Here is a 10,621-nt window from a genome sequence, read left to right on the forward strand (position 1 = left end):
ACCGGAACTCAAAGACTTTGGTTTCCCGGACGCTGCTCGGCGGGTCATGGGAATAACGCCACCGGATCGCCAGTTGGCATCATTTATGGTCGGAACTACGACGGTATCTGATCGTCTTCGAACCTCCGACTTTTGTTCTTGATTAATGAAAACATTCTTGGCAAATGCTTTCGCTTTGGTTCGTCTTGTGCTGGTCCAAGAATTTCACCTCTAGCGGCGCAATACGGATGCCCCCCGGCCGTCCCTCTTAATCATGGCCCCAGTTCCGACAACCAACAAAATAGAACCGGAGTCCTATTCCATTATTCCTAGCTGGAGTATTCAGGCGTGGCTGCCTGCTTTGAACACTATTTTTTTCAAAGTAAACGCTTCGGGCCCCCGGGACACTCAGTCAAGAGCATCGGGGAGGAGCCCCAAGGCAAAGGGGCTGGGACTGGCGGTAGCACGCCTTGCGGCAGACCGCCAGCTCGATCCCAAGATCCAACTACGAGCTTTTTAACTGCAGCAGCTTTAGTGTACACTACTGGAGCTGGAATTACCGCGGCTGCTGGCACCAGACTTGCCCTCCAATAGATCCTCGTTAAAGGATTTAAAGTGTACTCATTCCAATTACAGAGCCTCGAAAGAGTCCTGTATTGTTATTTTTTGTCACTACCTCACTGGGTCGGGAGTGGGTAATTTGCATACCTGCTGCCTTCCTTGGATGTGGTAGCCGTTTCTCAGGCTCGCTCTCCGGAATCGAACCCTGATTCTCCGTTACCCGTGGTCACCATGGTAGGCACAGAAAGTACCATCAAAAGTTGATAGGGCAGACACCCGAATGGATCGTCGCCATCACGGGGAAATGCGATCGGCCCGAGGTTATCCAGAGTCGCAACGCTTATGGGGAGAGCGCAGCAGGGGAGAGGCTGCGGAGGACCGTCCCGACGCCGCACCCGGGACCCCGGATTGGTTTTGGTCTGATAAATGCACGCATTCCTGGCGGCCAGCGCTCGTTTGCACGTATTAGCTCTAGAATTACCACAGTTGTCCGAGTCAACGGTTTGGAGCGATCAAAGGAATCATAACTGATTTAATGAGCCATTCGCAGTTTCACTGTACTGTCCGTGTGTACTTACACGTGCATGGCTTAATCTTTGAGACAAGCATATGCTACTGGCAGGATCAACCAGGTAGCCCCCCATCACGACTGGACCGCGTCGAGGTTCGGGAGAGGAGAGGCCTGCGGGAAGAGAGGGCGGCGGAAGAGCCCCGTGGCGGCAGGGCGCCCGGACAGAACGGGTATAGGTAAGGTGTGCGGCATCCAGGAGAGGATGTGGGATGGTGTGGGGCTTCACTGGGGGGGCCGGCGAACGGAGCCCTCGCAGCACCTGGGACATGTGCGGGAGGAGCGGCTCACTGTGCGGTGCGTGGTCTGAAGCGGCAGGTGTCTGGAAAACACCCCTTGCACGGGGAGGGCAAGGTGACTGGCCTCCGGAGGATGCCACGGCCGCCCCCGTCTCACCAACCGCACCCAAGACGACACACAGGGTCGCTCGGGGAGATGGCGTGTGGGGGTGGGCCTATGCGGCGCCACCGTCTGGCTTAGACCTGCCTCCTCAGCGGGGGGTCCTCGACCCACTGGCGGGCAGGCAGGAGGATTGCGAGAGGGGGGCTGGCCCTCGGGGTCAGCCGCGGCTCCGGCACTAACCCGGCGACGTGGAGGTAGTCGGCCTGGCCGTGTCGGCGTCGCCCTCCAGCGTAGTCCCTCTTCCCGCTCGTGCCCTTAACCTCAAAGGGATGCCCGAGCGGCTTTTCTTCCCAGGGCTGCTCCGCGCCCCGGGGGGCGGGAGCGCGGGGGAATCCCAGGTCGGCCTTTCACCGTACTCCCTACCTCTTGGCCCTCGCTCCTTCTCCCGTTCTCCATATAACCCCTCGGCTCTGGGGTTTCCACTCTCCCTCTCTCGCTCTCTCTCTCCTTCTCCCTGCCGAGCCGCTTGGGAGGACGAGGGTCGAGGGGGAAAGGCGACGGTCGGGCTGGGGCACACTGCACGGTGAGAACCCCCTTCGCCTGCCTCCACACCTCTGTCGTCCTCCCCACTGACGTAGGGGCTCGGGAAAAGACTGGAAATCGCGAAGCTCGGCAGTGGCGAAGAGACGCCACCCACAGCCGCCGCTGTCGCCTCCGCTGGCCGTGTACGCATCTGGAAGAAAAGGGCCGCCCTCGGAGATAGTTGTGCTTCCCCGCACAGAGAGCGATTCGGACGACGGGCCCCCACGCCTTGGTGGGTGGGCACCATGCCGTTCGCACGTGTGGGTCGTCGGACCGCTGCCTTCGCTTGGGTCGGGTAAAACTTTCCACGGCTCGGCCACCTCCACGGACGGGAGGCGAGGCCGGCGTGCGCGCCCAAAGATAGGTGTCGAAAGCCCGGGGGTAGAGGAGGAAGGGGACCGCTCACCTTAAGCCGGCACGGGCTCCAAAGCCCGGGCCGAGCGAGCGGCGCCACCTCCCCACCCGGGAGCGCTGCACCAGATCGATCGGAGGAAGAGCAGGGGTGCATGGAGGGACTTGCCCAAGTACGGAGGCTGCAAACCCCTGTCGTCGGGAGATACGTGCCCACGAGTCCTGGAAGCGCGACTCGGGTACAGGCGCCCTTGCACGGTGAGAACCCCCTTCGCCTGCCTCCACACCTCTGTCGTCCTCCCCACTGACATAGGGATCCAGGAAAAGACTGGAAAGCGCGAAGCTCGGCAGTGGCGCGGAGACGCCACCCACCACCGCTGCTGTCGCCACCGCCGCGGAGGCCGCTCGTTCGGACACGAGGGGCGGCGCGGGCCTCCGCTGGCTGTGTACGCACATCTGGAAGAAAAGGGCCGCCCTCGGAGATAGTTGTGCTTCCCCGCACAGGGAGCGATTAGGACGACGGGCCCCCACGCCTTGGTGGGTGGGCACCATGCCGATCGCACGTGCGGGTCGTCGGACCGCTGCCTTCGCTTGGGTCGGGTAAAACTCCCCACGGCTCGGCCACCTCCACGGACGGGAGGCGAGGCCGGCGTGCGCGCCCAAAGATAGGTGTCGAAAGCCCGGGGGTAGAGGAGGAAGGGGACCGCTCACCTTAAGCTGGCGCGGGCTCCAAAGCCCGGGCCGAGCGAGCGGCGCCACCTCCCCACCCGGGAGCGCTGCGCCAGATCTATCGGAGGAAGAGCAGGGGTGCGTGGAGGGACTTGCCCAAGTACGGAGGCTGCAAACCCCTGTCGTCGGGAGATACGTGCCCACGAGTCCTGGAAGCGCGACTTGGGTACAGGCGCCCTTGCAGAGGGGGTACTGGATGTGGAACAGCACTGGGGTCAAAGCCACAAAATCATCCGCCCTCATGGAGCCTCTCCTCAGCCTAAAAATCCAAATTTTAGCCTTGAGGCGCCCCCATGTGGAGAACCAGGGCCAACGGGGGGGGGTTCTGGCCAGGCTCACTTCAACCCAGGAACACCTCTCTGACTTGGAATAGGCGACCAGCAAAAGTCCCCCCACGCAGCTGCGGAAGCCTGGGTTCAGCCAATGTGCAGACCTCCAGCCAAACAGGGACTCATAGCTAAAACGCGTACCCGGGCCTACGGAGGTGAAAACCAGCTTAAATGAGTCGAAATGTGTCGGGCCTGAGAGGTACCTCTCTCTCATATATTCTGCCGGTGGTGTGCAAAACTGGGTCTTTGCATGGAGTGTCACCCTATACCCACTGTAGGGACGCATGCCAAAAAGTACCCGATCGCCTGGAACTGTCAGGCGGATTCGGCTCCCTGGAATTTCCTCATTCTGGTTCTTTTTCACTTTTTGTCTCTTTTTCGACATCTAGTGGGCAGGCTGCATTACTGCAACCGGGGACACCTCAAAACACTTGGAACTGGTGAGCGGATTCAATTTACCAACGTTTGGCGGGTCCTGGAAGTCAAAATTCTGACTTCTGAAAACGACTAAGTATGAAGGACTCATCGGGCGAATCGCTCTGGAACTGAAATCGGATGCGCTCACTCACATTTTCCCCTCTGTGGAAGTCTGACACAAGTTGAAAAATTTTCTAAGTCCACAAAATTTTTTTTGCAACTTTTTTTCAATTTCCCCCCCGTGGGATATATATTTTACCCACACATTTGGAGCCCTCCTGGGATGCCCTATAACATAGTATTCCCTCATTTAGAAAAATTTTCACAAAAAAGTGAAATTTTCAAAAAGTCAGAAATTTGCCAAAAAAATTACTAAGTATGAAGGACTCATCGGGTGAATCGCTCTGGAACTGAAATCGGTAGCGCTCACTGACATGTTCCCCTCTCTGGAAGTCTGACACATGTGTGAAAATTTTCTAAGTCCACAAAAATAATTTTTTCAACTTTTTTTCAATTTCCCCCCTGTGGGATATATATTTCACCCATACATTTGGAACACTCCTGGTGTACCCTCACACATATTTCCCCTCTCTATAGAGGAAGACTGGGGAGCCTCAGCCCAAAATTCTGGAACTGTTTCTGGACACCGCAGCACTATTAAGACCTCCACCGACTACCACAAGGCGAATATTAAGCCCTCCACCGACTTGCACGGGGGCGACTATTAAGCCCCCTTCCGAATACATCTACTCGCGGGCGGAGGCTTTTTGGCGTGGTGGGTTCGCGGCCCGGCAGCTCACAATGTGTCCCACATCGGTCATAGCTGTCGCTGCCAAGGAGACTTGTGATTTGTTTTGCAAAATCTGAGTTTGAGAGCAGCCTTGAAACCAGCAGCCTTACGGCGTGGGGGGGTTGATCAGGCCCCTTTGGCATCCAGGGTTCCCTTAGGAGGGGAGGCAAACTCCTTGGGAGGGACAAAAGCTTGTTTCGAGGGATGGCTTTCAATAGATCGCAGCGAGGGGAGCTGAGAGGCCTGTGCGGGGACCTGTACGGGAAAAGCGGCTCGCTGTGGGGTGCATGGTCCCGAAGCGGCAGGCGTCTGGAAAACACCCCTTGCACGGGGAGGGCGAGGTGACTGGCCTCCGAAGGATGCCACAGCCGCCCCGTCTCACCAACCGCACCCAAGACGACACACAGGGTCGCTCAGGGAGATGGCATGTGGGGGAAGCCTATGCGGCACCACCGTCTGGCTTAGACCTGCCTCCGCCGTGGGGGGTCCTCAACCCACCGGCGGACAGGCATGAGGATTTGGAGAGGGGAACTGGCCGTCAGGTTCCGTCGCGGCTCTGGCACTAACCCAGCGACGCGGAGGTCGCGAGGGTTGTTATCGGCCTGGCCGTGTCGGCGTCACCCTCCAGCGTAGTCCCTCACACCCGTAACCTCAAAAGGATGCCCCCACGCGTGGGTGGGTGGGCACCCCGGCGTTCGCCCGTGCGGGTCATTGGACCGCTGACTTTGCTCGGGTAGGGTCAAACTCCCCACAGCTCAGCCACCTCCACGGATGGGAGGCGAGTCCGGCTTGCACGCCCAAAGACAGGGGTCAAAAGCCCGGGGGTAGAGGAGGAAGGGGACCGCTCACCTTAAGCCGGCGCGGGCTCCAAAGCCCAGGTCGAGCGAGCGGCGCCACCTCCCCACCCAGGAGCACTGTGCCAGATCGATCGGAGGAAGAGCAGGGGTGCATGTAGGGACTGGCCCACGTACGGAGGCTGCAAACCCCTGTCATCGAGAGATATGAGCCCACAAGTCCTGGAAGCGCAACTCGGGTACAGGCGCCCTTGCAGAGGGGGTACTGGATGTGGAACAGCACTGGGGTCGAAGCCACAAAAGCATCCGCCCTCATGGAGCCTCTCCTCAGCCTAAAAATCCAGATTTTAGCCTTGACGGCACCCCCATGTGGAGAACCAGGGGACGCGGGGGGGGGGACTTTGGATAGGCAACCAGCAAAAGTCCCCCCACGCAGCTGCGGAAGCCTGGGTTCAGCCAAGGTGCAGACCTCCAGCCGAACAGGGACTCATAGCCAAAACGCGTAGCCGGGCCTACGGAGGTGAAAACCAGCTTAAATGAGTCGAAATGTGTCGGGCCTGAGAGGTACCTCTCTCTCATATATTCTGCCGGTGGTGTGCAAAACTGGGTCTTTGCATGGAGTGTCACCCTATACCCACTTTAGGGACGCATGCCAAAAAGTGCCCGATCGCCTGGAACTGTCAGGCGGATTCGGCTCCCTGGAATTTCCTCATTCTGGTTCTTTTTCACTTTTTGTCTCTTTTTCGACATCTAGTGGGCAGGCTGCATTACTGCAACCGGGGACACCTCAAAACACTTGGAACTGGTGAGCGGATTCAATTTACCAACGTTTGGCGGGTCCTGGAAGTCAAAATTCTGACTTCTGAAAACGACTAAGTATGAAGGACTCATCGGGCGAATCGCTCTGGAACTGAAATCGGATGCGCTCACTCACATTTTCCCCTCTCTGGAAGTCTGACACAAGCTGAAAAATTTTCTAAGTCCACAAAATTTTTTTTTCAACTTTTTTTCAATTTTCCCCACGTGGGATATATATTTTACTCACACATTTGGAGCCCTCCTGGGATGCCCTATAACATAGTATTCCCTCATTTAGTGGAAATTTTCACAAAAAAGTGAAATTTTCAAAGAGTCAGAAATTTGCCAAAAAAACGACTAAGTATGAAGGACTCATCGGGAGTCGAAATGTGTCGGGGCTGAGAGGTACCTCTCTCTCATATATTCTTCCGGTGGTCTGCAAAACTGAGTATTTGCATGGAGTGTCACCCTATACCCTCTACAGGGACACTTGCAAAAAAGTGTCCCATCGCTTGGTAGTGTCACCTGGATTCGGCTCACAAGAATTTCCTCATTCTGGCTCTTTTTCACTTTTTGCCTCTTTGGCAACATCTAGTGGGCAACCGGGGACAGTTTTTCAACTTTTTTTCAATTTTACCCCCGTGGGATATATATTTCACCCACACATTTGGAACTCTTCTGGGGTACCCTCACATATATTATTCCCTCATTTACTGGATATTTTCCCAAAAAATTGAAATTTTCAAAAAGTCAGAAATTTGGCTGAAAACGACTAAGTGTGAAGGACTCATCGGGCAAATCGCTCTGGAACTGAAATCGGATGCGCTCACTGACATTTCCTACCTCTCTGGAAGTTTCCTGCACACAGATATTTCCCATAAGCTAACCTCGCAAACCAAATGTCTGAAAATTAGGTTCCTCTCATATAGCGCAATAGAACAAACGTATATGAGATAGGTTAGGTTTTTTCCGTCAACGCTGCTGATGCTTTTCAACCGTGCAGGTGGCTGCCTTATGGGTGCCTCAACCCCTGTGATGCCGTATAGAAGATACGGAGGAATATATCCAGGTTTGAATATTTCCAGCAGCACTACAGGTGATTTGCACCCGTGCGAGCGACTCATCACCTGTTACGCGAGAGCAGTGATTAGCCCCTAGAGCGGAAACTAATCAGCCGAGCGGCTGATGCAGCCTGGATGGGTGCGGCAGAAATTCAGATCACCTCCGCTGCAGATGCAAGGACTTTAAAGCTCAATTTGACTGCGGGAAACGTGTCGCTATGAAGCGGTAAGTAGAAGTTATTTGTCGCCCACATATAGGAGAATGTAACCGCCACACCAGACTGCGGCGGACCCCATGTTGCACGGTTGTAAAACCGCAGTGAACGTTTGTGTTGCTTATTTCCCCACATCCACCAACGTACACCGCTGACTTGCCCCGTGTGCCACAGGGTGACGAGATATCTGTCCACACATCTGAGAAGGGTGTGCATGAGGTCCGAAAGCGTCTCGGAGATAAAAAAAAACTTGGCTATCGCCAAAGATCGACTTAGACTTGTCGCGGCTAAGGGCACAGCTATACTATTCAGCGAGCTCAAGCCTCTGCAATCCCTGGAAGATGTGGTAGCATTTGCCGAAAGCCGTGGGTATTTTATAGTAAACAAACCTACATTTCAGTTAGAAAACATACCGCTGACCTCTGTAGGACAGACCCAGGCGCCAACAGACTGTTTGCACCCATGCTACGTGCCCCCTGTGGAGTCATATTCACATATGATGGACGCGCCTGTCCCTGAACAGTCTGCACACAATTTTGAGGGAGCCCCATGCCCCGAGTCGGACCCCATTGAGGCCATGGATGGCAGCACACAAAACATTCAGTCTAGGCAATGGAGAAACGAAAGCTCCCTGGCTAGAACGGCCGCCGGCTTGTATATGCGTCACTCAGTGAATAGCCCCATGTAGAAGAGCTTCCGCACATATTTGACAGTAACCCGTGGGGTCCCTAATTGTAACCAGGAGGTATCGAATGTTGCACGGTTTCTTTTCTTTATCAACCCAAGATTTATAACTCTGGAGTACTTAACCAAACCCACAAAAGTGAATGATTTTTTTAAAAAACTCAGCAGCCTCAAACTATCGAACCAGACCTCCCTCAAAATACTGAAGCACATTCGGCGATTCACCATCTATCAGCTGAGGGGCACACAACTGAGCATAGAGAATCCTCAGCTATACAGGGCGTGTGAGGTGTTTATGAACTTTACGGAGGACCTGCGTAAGACCTTGTACAGGGGAGTCTGCCAAGACTCAGTGAGCAAGAGGTACCCAATATTCTGAGAGATTTTTACCAAACATCGGCTGTTGGGTAAAAAAGTGCTATAACTGTATTTCACCCCACAGGTACGATACGCTGATGAAGCCCTCCAAGACACCGAATGACTGCCAGAAAATACTGGACGAAGCAAGACCTACATTTCTAGCGAGCATAGAGAATGTCCAGGACGGGGATCAGAAGAGGACCGAAGGGAAGTTATTCTGTACCTCCAGGCCCTTCTGATTCTAAGACACCTCCAAAGGCCAGGTGTTGTTCGCAATTTGACCGTAAGTAGTGTTAGTCTGCATGGGCAGCGGTCATTGCGGAACCGTCTCAATCATCTCCCTTCTTTTTACACCTTAGGTTTCAGAGTGGAACGGGAGGACCTATCACATGTACCGCGGTGTTCGAAAGACGATTGTCGGTGTGAAAACACACAAGTGTGCATCCACTCAAGTAGCATCGTTCGTGCTTTCAGAGGAAGAACATTCGGTAAGGTTTCTACAAGCCAGGGGACCCGGGCTACCCGACTCCACATGGGGTTGAAACCCCTCTGTTGTCCCCATGCAAAACTCGTTTGAGGTATACCCTCTGGCTCGAGATTAAGTTTTTTTTTCTTTTTCAGTGGTTCAAAGTCTATGCAGAACATATCAGACCTGTCATTGCTGCTGGCCGAGAAATCGCAAACTTTTTTCTGACGTGTACCGGGAAGGTCGTAATGAACCCATCCGCTGCTCTCCGGCGTTATCATGAAAGGTGGGGGAAGAATATCCAGTGTAAATTATCATATGCAGCTACAGGCACTGATTGTTTTTCCTCCACAGCTACAGCCTTCCACATGTCACCAGCCATTTTGTACGACGTGTATGTGAAACGTGGACTCTCTCACGATATTCCGATTCCGAAAAACACTTATTCGCACGATATCTGGCGCACACAAATGGTATGGCTGAGAAAGTTTACCGGGAGAAAGCACTTGTGGATATGTGTCGTGCCCATGAATTGGTAATAAATTCGGGGCAGGCTGTTGGAGACGACAGCCAGGCTGATGGAGCCGAAAGGCTGGCTGATGGAGATGACAGCCAGGTTGATGGAGACGACAGGCGGGCTGATGGATACGACAGCCAGGCTGATGGAGCCAACAGGCTGGCTGATGGAGACGACAGCCAGGTTGATGGAGACGACAGGCGGGCTGATGGATATGACAGCCAGGTTGATGGAGACGACAGGCTGGCTGATGGAGACGACAGCCAGGTTGATGAAGACGACAGGCTGGCTGATGGAGACGACAGCCAGGTTCATGGAGACGACAGGCGGACTGATGGAGACGACAGTCAGCCACCTGTATTGGCTTCCCCCAGTCATTCAGAGAACCAGCAAGCAGACAATATGGAAATCATGAGGCCGATAGCGAAGCCTATTGAGCGGCTAGGCTTAAACACCTTTCGGCTCATCCCAATTAGGTGCACCAAACCAGTGTAAAACTGAGAAAAATTACAACCAATAATAAAGTCATTCAAATGTTCGTCTGAACTTTTATTCCAACCGTAGAATACACGGCCTACCACGGTCCACGGGCTGGGGCCACTATTAGAAGGACTCGGGCCCCCGAGCGACGCCGAGGTGGTCCGGTCTCCCGTATGCCACATTTCCCGACGCCCGCCGGACGGACAGGGATTCAGCACTGGGCTCTTCCCTCTTCACTCGCCGTTACTGAGGGAATCCTGGTTAGTTTATTTTCCTCCGCTTATTAATATGCTTAAATTCAGCGGGTCGCCACGTCTGATCTGAGGTCTTTAGTCTGGTCTGCGAGCGTGCCCTTCCACGCCGCCCCAGGCGGCTACCCCCCAACCCCTGGAAGCTCCGGAGGCAGCCCTGTGTCTCCACAGACAGCCTCACAGCACGCTCCGGGTCGGGGCGGAGGGTAACCGGGCGGGTGGGTCTAGCCTTGGGGGGACGTAAGGGAGAGAGAGAGAGGGCGTCGGGGTGCGAAGAGTCGGGCCTCCCTCTGAAAATCCCTTGCGACGGGAACCCAGCCGCGCCACGGAGGCGATCGACGGAGGGG

Source organism: Phyllobates terribilis, unplaced genomic scaffold (genome assembly GCF_046119375.1).
Source record: "Phyllobates terribilis strain yellow unplaced genomic scaffold, ASM4611937v1 Scaffold_10__3_contigs__length_209671492, whole genome shotgun sequence".
In the NCBI taxonomy this organism is placed as follows: Eukaryota; Metazoa; Chordata; class Amphibia; order Anura; family Dendrobatidae; genus Phyllobates; species Phyllobates terribilis.